Source organism: Triturus cristatus, chromosome 11 (assembly GCF_964204655.1).
Source record: "Triturus cristatus chromosome 11, aTriCri1.1, whole genome shotgun sequence".
Lineage (NCBI taxonomy): Eukaryota > Metazoa > Chordata > Amphibia > Caudata > Salamandridae > Triturus > Triturus cristatus.
This window is the reverse complement of record NC_140594.1, coordinates 783,948,865-783,961,346: the sequence shown is the minus strand read 5'-3', so window position 1 is coordinate 783,961,346 and position 12,482 is coordinate 783,948,865. Positions and strand designations below refer to the sequence as shown.

Here is a 12,482-nt window from a genome sequence, read left to right as displayed (position 1 = left end):
AATTCACTTTGGGGCATATGATCAAGAAAGGCGATAAAATTATCGCCGCTTTCGCGGCAGAAAACTGCCGCAAAAATGGCGATAATGGGCTTGATAATATACTCTATGGAATTCCAATTGAAGCCCATGTTAGATGTGAAGGACATCTAACCTGAGCTTCAATCGGAATTCCATAGAGCATATTATCACACCCATTATCGCCGTTTTAGCAGCAGTTTTCTGCCGCTAAAGCGGCGATAATTTTATCGCCTGTCTTGATAATATGCCCCCTTGTAATTTTAGGACACTTACCCATGAGAACAAAGTTGAGCAACAAGGAAAAATGCGTGCAAGCAGGCAGGCCTACAGTGAATTTAGGGTTATGAAAAGCGAGAATATAAAGTATTTAAATATACACTTTGATTGAGAAATATGACATTCAGATATTGTTTTCAGCTGATTTGAACTTAGGAAGCAGGTCAATTTAATTGTAAATAGCATGTGTAACTATAGCATAATACTGTATTTTCAAAGTACCAAAGTACACATTTATTTCAATTTCCCAATAACGAATGCCATTTTAGGTGAATTACGTTAGTACATATATGAAGATCATTCTGTGAAAATGATTATTCGAGTTAACTAGGAGTTTGTAGCCCCATTTTCTCTCTTGGTGCACATTTTAACAAGAGCAAAGATAGAATTTTTAAGATGAAACTCTCCATTAGCACTTAATATGTGTTCTAGATTACATTAGTTGTCATTAATCCTTCGCATACATCATTATTTAAGGAAGATAGTTGATCAAATCTTATAACGTGTGTGATCACTTTCACATTACTATTACGCAGTAAAAGAGTACAAGTACAATTTAATAAAACATGAAGTTTCGTATTAAAATGAATAATTTCATCTAGTCTACACTCTTCTGCATATTTTTACAATGCAGTAACTAATATTTTTCTCTAATGTGTACCTTATCATTTATAGGTGTAACAGTTTTCCCTACTGTATCACATGTCTCCAAAGAGGTCAAATCTACGGTTAAAAATAATAGTCTGATCATCCAATAGCTAAAAAATCCAAGCGATTTCTAGATTTATATTTAAAAGCAGCCGGCCCATTCTCTGAAATGGCAGAGTAAATAAACAAACACAGTCAGGTTGAAAATGAAAGTGCAGGTCTCTTCCAAGAATTTTCAAAAAGGCGGGGAGTTTCCACTGACTGCTGAGAAGCTTTCTGCATGCAAACTGATGGCAGAGCACTGGCAGCTTCACACAGGTCACATCGAAACAAGCGCCCCGATCGGAAGCTCGACTCTAACCCTCGGCTCCATGGCCACATCGACGCTCAGGGACGTGGAGGATCCGGCTGAGCTGAAATGTGTCGAATGAAAGGAGGATATTGCAGGTAGGGTGCATTTTACACCTCCTTTCACTGTAAATCTCTGCCAGAAAGGTCTTGATTTGATTTGTTTATCATGAAGAAGGTCCACAAAGCTGGTCAGTGTTAAATTGCTTATGTGTGGCATCTCCATACCTTCAGTGTGCTTATGACTGACATTCCACTGCCAAATCTGCTTTACTTAAAGTGACACTGACGAGTAAACTGAAACAATGAAGTGTATGTAGAGTCACAAATATCCAATCTATGAGCAATGAGAAGCTCGAGGAAGGCATTTAATAGGCTGTATAATCCCTGAAATAGGTCACTAACCTTTGGGCCAAAGTTTCACATTTTAGAGCTGTGCTTGAGTGCAAGAGATACCCGATGTACTGTAAAATACCAGATGCATGTGTCGAGTAATTAAACTGACTATGAATTATGTAGCACTAGCTAACACTTCACATCTGAGTCAACCTCTGAACTGTACTCACTGGGTGTGGGTTCTGGGTACTCTTGCTATGAGGGAGGGCGGCTGTCTCACAGTGGGTCCGGATGAAAGATAGTGTGTGCTTTTTCCAGTGTCTGCATTACCAGTAACCTGCTCCCGCAGGCCAGTCCACATTTTTGTCACGCTCTTTGGTGGCCTGCTATAGCACTTTCTCCGAACACCGGACAGGCAAGAAAAAACATATTTATGCCTTTCTGATATCCGACCTTTTTAGGAGCTCACTTGCAAGTCCCATATAGAACAATAGACCTGATTAAGGCCTCACCCACAATAGAAGTCAATGGGAGAAATACATTCTCCTGATTTTCTTTTGTAAATCGCCCACTTTCCTCAACTGAAATGTTGGCATGTATGCCAGACCTACAAGTCTAGTGATCTATTTGGCCCAACTGTAATGCACTTGACCCATAAACTTGTCTCAAATTGTGTGATCCCAGGCAAATATTTCACTTAAGGGGCTCGAATTTTTCTTCCTTATCACATATGAGTGAGCATTCAAATGTGTGAGTTCAGAATTTGATTTAACAGGCTACACTTTTGCTTCATGTATAATAAGGGTCTTGCCCACTCAGAGTGCATGTAACACCCTGATTTGCCTCTTAGAATTGCATTTTCACATTTCATACATATATTACTATAACACACATTCTGTATTTTTCTGATGAAAAGCAATACTAGCAATACTAAGAAATGCCACATAGGGCCTGATTACAAGTCAGGTGGGTGGAGCAGAATTCCAGTGTGGAATTATGGCCTTCCAATTATGACTGAACACTAGAACCGATTTTACGAGTCAAAAAATATGGCTGGTAAAATTGCTTTGGGATTGGCTGCATTGCAGCCCACAGCAGTTCTGCATCCCCCACACAACCCACAGTCAAGGATTCAGGGAGCAGGTGATGCTCTTGCCCATTGTAGGACTTGGCCTTTTGGGCTTAAGTTCCCTAAACTTTTTGCTTTCCCCCTAGACCGTTTTCCTGACATGGAGTTGCCAATTTAGATGCTTTGTGTACTTTGCCACTGCTGATCAGTGTAAAAGTACAAGTGTTCCCTATGTAAAGTGGAAAAGTAATTGGTTGGCCATGATTGGTATGTTTGCCTTACTACTAAAGTCCCTAGTGATGTGCACTGTGTGTGCCAGGGCTAGTAATGCAAAGGCGCGCGTAGAAGGGAACTCAGGCCTGCTGTGTAGGGCCTGCGCGCAGTTTGCTAAGTTAGCATGTTGTCCTGACAAGTGCAACCACTTGTCAGGCATTACTTTCCCTTTTGCATACACATTGGGCACCCCTGTGGTAGGTCCCGGGTAACCCCTGGGCAGGGTGCAATGTGAGTAAAAGGCAGAACATATACTGAGGTGTGTGCTATGTCCTGACAGTGAAACACACTCCATTTTGTTTTCACTGGTGAAAGGTCATTCTGCCCATAGGACAGAATGGGGGAGGCTGGGTCTTGTGTTTTGTTAGCCTAGTTTCCTAAGAGTTTATAATGGAGAGGTGAAGTTTAGTATGTATGAACTCACAGTGTCATAACACATATTTCTATGAAAGTGGTTTTGTCACTGGGTTTTCATAAACCACTCTTTTAGAAAGTGGCTGAGTTTTGTGTTTTAAGCATTTCTGTGTGTCTCTGCTGAATGTGGATTCTCTGTCTGGATCTGAGAGGTGAGAGGAGCTGGGGAAGGTCTTGACCCAAGGGAGGGGTTGAGATGGCACCAGGCTGACCTGCATCTGGAGAGAAGGCGAGGTGAAGCTCCAGGAGGTGAAGAGGCAAAGGTCACTGCTATAAGACAATTGACCCATCTCCTGCTGAGTGATTAAGGATCCAGACCCCCAGTATCAAAGGGGGAAAGGTGACACTGGGAGGGAGACACCCAGAACTGATTTAGGCAGGGGTCAGGGACCTCTGAGCACAGCGAACTTCAAAGACATTTAGGGGTATAACTATGAGAGCTGAAACCCTTGAATGTTGGGATGGAACAAAAAATGGATTGAGACTGAAAAAGCTTGGGCCCATTTCGTGGTCAAGAGGAACCTCTGCTAAGGAAGGAACAACTGAAGAGACTGCTGGGGAAAGACCAACCCTTGCTTCGTGATCTGGGGCTGGCCTGCAGTTTGCTTTTCTAACCAAGGAAGAGGCTGTTGGGACTGTGCTTGGAGCGCTGGGTCCCCCTGCTTGACGAATACTGTACTTTGTGCTGTATCTTGTAACCCCAAGGGCCCGAGGTGAGCTGGCTCGCTGTTTGGAAACACAAGAACATAAAAGTTTCCGGAGAAGTTTCAAGCGACGCAGTGGGCGTGTGTTGTGGCAGCTTGAGACCCTCCGAAGGTGTGCCCTGTGATCTTGGACACACGAAGGAGGAGTGAAACTCGGACGCACTGGGTGCGTGTTGTGGTGCACAGGAGGCATGGGTGAAGAGTGCCTGGCCAACGTGTGCATCGAAGCTGGAGTGAGTCTCGGACACCCAGGGTGAGTATCGTGGTGCACCGCGGGCATTAGTGAAGAGCGCCTGGTCTGCGTGTGCACCGAAGCTGAAGTGAGACTCGGACGAGCAGGGTGCGTGTCATGGTGCACCGCAGGCGCTGGTGAAGAGCGCCTGGTCGGCGTGTGCATCGGAGGTGGAGTGAGTCTCGGACACGCAGGGTGCGTGTCGTGGTGCACAGGAGGCATGGGTGAAGAGTGCCCGGCCAACGTGTGCATCGAAGCTGGAATGAGTCTCAGGCACCCAGGGTGCGTGTCGTGGTGCACCCCAGGCATTAGGGAAGAGTGCCTGGTCCGCATGTGCACCGAAGCTGTAGTGAGACTCGGACGAACAGAGTGCGGGTCATGGTGCACCGCAGGCGCTGGTGAAGAGCTCCTGGTTGGTGTGTGCATCGGAGTTGGAGTGAGTCTCAGACACGCAGGGTGCACGTCGTGGTGCACAAGAGGCGTTGGTGAGAAGCGCCTGATCAACGTGTGCATCGGAAGTGGAGTGAGTCTCGGACAAGCAGGGTGCGTGTCAGGGTGCACCAGAGGCGTTGGAGAAGAGCACCTGGTCGGCGTGTGCACCGGAGGAGAAGTGAGGCTCGGACACGGTGAGCATGTCATGGTGTGGCCGAAGGCATTTGTGAAGAGCGTCTGGATATCAGGGCACCGGAGTTGGAGTAAGTCTCAGTAAAGCATCATGTGTGCTTTGGTGCAACCTGGGACTGTGGAGGTGATCGGCTGATCATTGTGAGCACCGGAAGAAAGTGAGTCTCTGCAACGCGGTGTGCGTGTCTTGGTGCCAACTGAGACCGCAAGAAGGAGTGCCTGGTGAGCGTGCACTCGGAATCGACGAGGAGTCCCATCAGCGTTGTGTGTGTGGCTTCATGCAAGAGGAGACCTGGAGGGTTCTGTGGTGAACTTGCACCCGGACTAAAGTAATCTCGGGGGCTTGGGGTATGTGTGCCCCGCGGCCGCCGGAGACCTTCCTAACTGTCGCGGCCCGGACCGGCAGCCCCAGAGGAGCTGAGCTACCTGGATGAGCCACTGAGGCCCATTGTGAAAGTTCTGCACGGAAGGCCCAGTTCGTGGAAGGAGGAGAGGAGAGTGGGGTAATGCCCCCAGGTAACGTGGATCAATACCTGGGCGGGTTGCGGGCTCTGAGTGGTTACACTCTCTCAGCCTCACAGTCCTTCTGACAATGTGAGCCTTTGCTTCTGCTCAGATCGGGGCCCATACTGACGAAAGGAGTGGCAGTACTGGGGCCCGTGTAAGAAGCTGTACTTTGTGTCATCGTTGATATGTGTGGGGTGACAACTGTTATCGAAGAGGCTGATTGTCGAAATACACATTGCCAATATTGCTGTTCACGAACTGCCGGACTGTCTTAGGACACCTGACATTATTTTTGCATCACGAAGTACATGATTGTAGCGCTACGCATTGCATTATTTCTCCCTTGCAAAGTACAGTATTGTAGAGGCCCGCATTGCATTATTCCTTCATTGCAAAGTACATGATTGTAGCTGCCCGCATTGCATTATTTCTTCATTGCAAAGTATGTGATTGGGGTGTGACGCATTACATTATTCCTTCATTGCCCAGTACATGATTGTAGTGGTACGCATTTCATTATTTCTCCCATTGCAAGGTACCCGGGTGTATCTATACGCATTGTATTATTTCTCCTTTGCCCAGCACAGGATTGTATTGTTAAGTAGTGGACTATTGTTTGTCCATTTAAACGTGTGTGATTTTAGCATTACGACCATCATAGCATTTTGAAAGCGGTGGTTGGGATTTGACCCTACCAGCCAGCCGGAACGAATATTACCCTTTATCCTATGTTGGCTTTTGTATGTTGTGGTCTGATCGTATATCTTTTTGTATAAAGTTTATACTAGTTTTAATCAAACTCGCGTGAGGTCGATTTGTGGTGTCACCAGGGGGTTGCTGTGGGCGTGGTTGCACATACTGTACACTCGTGCCTTGGAGATAGGCCTGACTGCTCGTGCCAAGCTACCAAGGGGGTGAGCAGGGCTATCTCAAACTGTGTCCTTTGTTGGCCTAACGTTGAGTGAGGAGCCCCGGGTCCCTCACTTGGTGACAGTAGTGCGGGACTGGGACTCCGGCTTCCAACACCCATGAAAGGCAAAATCTTTCCCTTCCCTCCCTCGTTTCCCTCTCCACCCTACCACATATATTTATTCCAGCAAGCGGGTGAGGGTAAAAAGTGTGCATTAACCTCTTCTATGCCATGACGAGATAGTCTCGTCATGGAGCACGGTTGCGCTGTGCCCGTGACGAGACTATCTCGTCATGAACCCCGCCCGCTAATGCAACGCCCGGCACAGGAGGGGTAAAGGGCGGGGCACTGAAGGGGTTAAACCGCATGGAAGAGGGAGTACTGTGCAGAATACTGCTCAGAAAATCCAGTTCTGCACCGTTAATCCCGATTCCTTGGGGTTTAACATATAATTGAATGGTACTGGTAGGGTGTTACCACATTGCTGCGTTAATTATCCATGTATAGTTTGCACCCAACCACTACCATGCAACTCGTATTAGGGTCTACAGAGCGGAAATACTGTGAATGTTATCCCAACCAAAAGTCTTGCGCAAACTACTCTGCAGATAAATGGCAAAACGTAAAAAACTAGTTTTTAAACATTTCATGGGAAATAATAAATTTGATCCAGAGGTCATAATATTACCACATTAAGCATATGACCGCTGATTTTATTTCTCTCATTCTGTCCTGGCTCCAATCACCATCTTTGGTTACCATTCCCCATTAACCAAATTGAGTGATTTGCTACAACGTTGCCTCAGTGTTGTGTTTGGGGTCTGACACCCCCCAAAAAAATGCATTCTTGGCCTGTTTATTTAATCAGTGGCCTCTGAGTTGGGTCTGCTATTTCTGTGTTGGTTTTTCTCATCATCTTCCAGGAGTAAAAGACCGAACAGCGGCCTTGTTGTAAAACGGGAGAGAGAGCGAGACAGAAATATACATGTGGTGGCTGAATTTCAAAATGTGAAACAAGATATCTTGGAATTAATACTGGCTTCCCTGCTTGTCACAATTGTTTGATCCTAGGTAAATATATTTCACAGAGTCTCCTTTTTCTTTATGATGACATATGAGAGCAATTTTAAATTGTTGATGTTCATAATGTGCGCTGTTCAAGCACCTTCTATGTTTAATTTATTAGACTATAATGTTGCTTCATCTATAATAAGAATCTGGGTCACGTATAGGGTTTACATTACTACTGATTTGCCTCTTCGTTCACTAATGGCATTGTCCTTGTTGGTGAACCATGAACCACTTCGCTGCTAGGCCTTCCCCCTGTACTAACCCTTTATTTGCCAATTTGGGTACTTTGAGCTTAAGCCCCTGTAACTTTTTGTCCACATAAGGTATCCACGCCAAATTTGCTTCCTTGTCTTCCAACATCTTGAGGATTCTAAAGGTACCCAGGGTTTGTGGATTCATCTGTGGGGACCGAGAAATCGGCCAAAATACAGCTAATTTGTGTTTTTTCCAGAAAAATTGGTAAAAAGTGCTGCAGAAGAAAGTGTCTGTTTTTCGCCCTGCAAAAAGTATCAATAAAGGGTTTATGGTGCTACAATCACCATCTTTCAGGAACAGGCAGACTTGTGTCAGAAAAAACTTCCACACAGTTTTGGTATCTTACTGGGACATAGCCTAATTTTCCTATTTTTTGTGCTTTCAACATCCTTCCAGTAAGTGGTAGAAATGGGTGTGGAATCAATAATGGATCCTAGAAAACTATACATTTTGTAAAAGTAGGCAAAATTATAAATTCAGCAAGGGGTCATTTGTGTACATCCGTTACGGTTTGTTTTTATAGAAACTAACAGTTGAAAATAATAAATATTGAAATTGAGTTGTGCCAACGTTTTCACTTGTAACTTCTTCTAAGTATGACAATTGTTTTTAATAGGCCTGGGCGGCAAATTCCGTTCCGCTCGCGGAATTTGCGGAATTTGGGTAATTTCGCGTTCCGCGGAGAACGCGAAATCGCCCAAAAATCTGCGTTCCGCGACTTTGCGAAATTTTTTGCTTGTTCGCGTTCTCAGAATGCGTGTTCGCGAGATATTTCCCCCCGAGCACGCAAACAGCGATTGCGAACAGGAAAAAAGCATTGCGAACAAGCAATTCCACGTGATCGCGGAATTTTCTGCGTGTTCGCGGAGATTTTTTACCGTTTCGCGGAGATTTGCGTAACTCGATTACGCAAATTACGCCCACCCCTAGTTTTTAAGCAATATATTATTATGTCCGCTGGACCCTTCTGGTTTCGGGGATATATAGGACTTGTAGGTTTACCAAGAACCAAAAGAACCCAGAACAAATAACGGCGCTGCGTTTTTGCAACGGTTTATCATTTTGAACCGGGTATATAGCAATTCATTTGGTAAAGAGTGAAAAATAGGCATCAATAAAACATATATATTTCCAAAATGGGAACAAACAAAATATAGAGTTTAGAAGCAGTGGATATTTGCGCATCTCGAAATTGTGGGTATGCATACCAGAATGTAAATTAGAGAACATTTTTCAAAATGACTTATTTTTTACACATTGTCTTACATTTGGAAGGCAAAAATGCAAAGAAAGTCAATTGGCAATAACACGTGTTGTACTATTCTGTGTTCCCCCACTGAAAAATGACCCTTTATTTGCAGTGTGCCTAGCTGTGGATTTTGGGCCCTAGCTCAGCCGCACCTAGGGAAACCTACCAAAGCTGTACATTTTTTAAAACTATACACCCAGGGGAAACCAGTATCGGGTGACTTGTGTGCCTCCCACCAGGTTCTGTTACCCAGAATGCCTTAACAACCTGAAACTTTGTAAAAAAATAAAAAAAGAAGTTTCCACGCATTTCTGTGATGGAAAGTTCTGGAATCTAAGGGGAGCCACAAACTATCACCAATCCAGTATTCTCCCAAGTCTCCTGATAAAGATGGTACCTCACTTGTGTGGGTAGGCCTAGTGCCCGCGACAGGAAAGAGCCCAAAACGTACTGTGGAGACTTCAAAATTATTGATTACCAAATGACATTGTTTTCACGGGAATCAAATGTGTTTTTGATCCCGGGCTCAGCGGCCATCTAGGGAAACCTACCAATCCCAGACATTTCTGTAAAATAGATACCTGCAGGGAGTCCAGGGAGGTGTGACTTGCGTGGATTCCCCAACGTTGTTCTACTCAGAATCCCCTGCAAACCTGAAATTTAGCTTAAAAAATCTAATTTTTCTCACATTTCTTTGGGGGAAAGTTGTGGGATCACTGGGCTGACACAAATTCCTACCACCCAGCATTTCCCCGGGTCTCCCGATAAAAATGGTACCACACTTGCGTGGGTGGTCCGAGGACCCACGCAGGGAAGGGCCCAAAACATATTGTGGAGACATCAAAATTATCTATCACAAAACAACCTGGTTATGCTAGGGAGGCACCTGCGTTTTTGGTTCCGGGCTCGGCGGGTATCTAGTGAAGCCTACCAAACCAACACATTTCTGAAAAGTAGGCACCCTGGATAGTCCAGGGAGGTGTGGCTTGCATGGATACCCCAATGTTTTCCTACCCAAAATCCCCTGCAAACCTCCTTTTAGCTAAAAGAATCACATGTTCCTAACATTTCTGCATGGGATCACCGTGCCACTACAAATGTCCTAACACCCAGCGTTCCCCTTGATCTCCCGATAAAAATTTAGCTGGACATGGGTCAAGGAAGGAACTTAATTTTTTGGTAGATAAATAGTGCAATGTTGTCTCAAGTTAAAAAAGGTAAAATCAAGGAACAGGGGCCTTCAGGGGTAGGTGGAACAGGCAGACAGGCCACGGGACTCAGAGGAAAGACAGAGGCCTGGGTTGATAAAGAACAATAGACATTAACCACTTTATCATGGCAATACTGGGAAAGGCATCACAAAGAGAATGGTAGGGTACTACAGAAGGAAGGAGTAGCAAGAGAATTGACAATCTCATGTTTCTATCTCCATTTGTCAAGCTCTGGCCACCGACAAACAGTAGATTCCTAATAGATTCCAAGCATGCCACACAAATATTGGTCTATGCTTCGTTTAATTCACAACTGATTTGAGGTATAACTCTCAGCACAAGCATGTTTGAAAAAGGCAAACAATCTGTATTAACTATAGTGAAAACTGAATTGTTCCCAAAGATATTACAGAACCAGCAATTCTAGACAGTTGATCTGAAAGTCTATTTTCTTCACTGATATGTTGTCTTCAGTAGTTACAGCCCCCACCTTTCTCTTAAACCCAGTTTTCTCCCATCATAATCTGTGAAAAATAACTCAGAAAGTTCGGAAGATAGTTCCATCATCCAGTGTCTGTAAGCTCTGTATGGTATAGCCACTATTGGGGTCTGTCTGTGGTATTTATTTCATGTCGACCTTTGCATTGCCATCTAGTGAATGGCCACTCAAATATCACCTGACAGAAGCAAGACAATATGTCCACTATCCTTGGTAAGTCACAGGGCAAGATCATGTTCATTCTCATTTTCACACAAATCTTTTTTATATTTGAATATATTCTTTTAATAGAATTTTGAGCATCACCTACGAGATATTCACGATAAAATAAAGGAATTCGATCTGCTGTAGAGGGGTTATCACTGTTTTGTTTTCCACTTGTGACAAAGTCCTGGTGTATCAAGAAGTATCTAGGTTTAGGGTCGGAAGTCCTTTCATAGCAAGGAAAAATGCATCGCCATGCATGTGTTTGATGTACTGCCTGTGCTTTTCAGTAGTGGACTCGACAATCAGTGAATTGACACGGGGTGCTCCACATTTATGGTGAAGTCCGTCTGCAGTGTAACAGGCTCTTTATAGCAGGGGGTAGCTCAACGTGTGCCACACACTACTGGGGGGCTACTGTACCCTCCATTCAAGTAACGGATACAATGGACTATTGAGACAATTTTACTGTACTGTTGAATTCTTACCACCTCTCACATAGAACTTCCATCCAGTCTCCTTACGTTTGCCACGGGGTGCCTGTACTTTAGTTTAGGGGGGTGTGGATTGTTTTTGTGTGCATGTGTGATGACTTATGTTGTGTGGTAGGCACGACCAAGAGTGTTGTGCACAATGCAAAGCACACATAGGGTGTCTTTGTTCCTCTTGTGAATGCGACACTGCTTGCTACTGTCCCCGAGTATCAGTTCCAGACACCCAGTACATCTTAGTAAGCTCCATTAAAATGCATCTAGTTCGTTCAATGCCAGTATCTATCCGGTAACAGTACTTGGGGTCACCTACCTTTTACGTTGTGCTTGGCTTTGTCTAGGGACCGTACAATCTTGACAGGGACAATCTGACTTCTCTCAGGGTATTTGTTAAGTAATGAACCCTATTAAGGTCTCATTTTTGATACCCAGAGGAAAGGGTGACTCTTCCCAATAGCTCCCTGCACTTAATGCAGTCAAGTATCTCCTTAAGAGGGTAAAAGTCAGGAAGACAAAACACATCCATGGTAGTCTTCTAGCTCTTGACTAAAAGCTAAAGATTACTCTGTAATGCCTCCTTTATGTCTGATGCTAACAGGAACTGACATCACATAAGAAGAGCCAATTTAATTTTCAATTGGGAGCCTTATGCAGCAATTTCTGGACAGACCGCCATCTTGGAAAGAGGACTTCATAAGGCTTGGTTGTGCCTCTTTCTTCCAACACATGGGCCCAGATTAACAAAATGGCCAAAGTTACTGTACTGTACTGTGTTACGTTGCGTGAGAGAGCAAAAAAACACTACATCTACAAAGATATGGCACTATCCTGCTCTTTCCCTGGCGCACAATTAGGCTGCCGAGCGTCATGCACAAACACTATAGCGCAAATATGTCTGCTTGAGCCTAGCATAAGTTTTGTGCCAATGGAGACTCATCTCAGTGCCTGCTTTTTAGAACTGCTGGTGCTGAGCACCGGCAGGACCCGGCCCACTTAAAACCCTGGTTAGCATGACTGTGAGTGTTAAATACTACACTGCTAATATATCTATAGTATAGTTGTGCCACCGTGACAAAAAGTTTTGGAGGCCTCTGCCACCCTTTAATGCCACCTAAGTCTAAAGTGATGAATTAGCAGGCAGCA

The 12,482-nt window shown here is 44.6% G+C and overlaps 1 protein-coding gene across 2 annotated transcripts in view; it reads left to right on the top strand.

Moving 5' to 3' along the window:
• The first annotated feature begins 1,205 nt into the window (after positions 1–1,205).
• LOC146785437 (uncharacterized) overlaps positions 1,206–12,482 on the top strand; it is an 83,293-nt gene continuing 72,016 nt past the window's right edge. The window contains exons 1-2 of one of the 2 annotated variants that reach the window (XM_085634493.1): positions 1,213–1,389; positions 7,283–7,430. The gene's annotated coding sequence lies outside the window, so the exon portion shown is untranslated. Of the gene's footprint in view, positions 1,390–7,282; positions 7,431–12,482 lie in introns of both variants that reach the window. The other variant, XM_085634492.1, reaches the window with a different exon arrangement.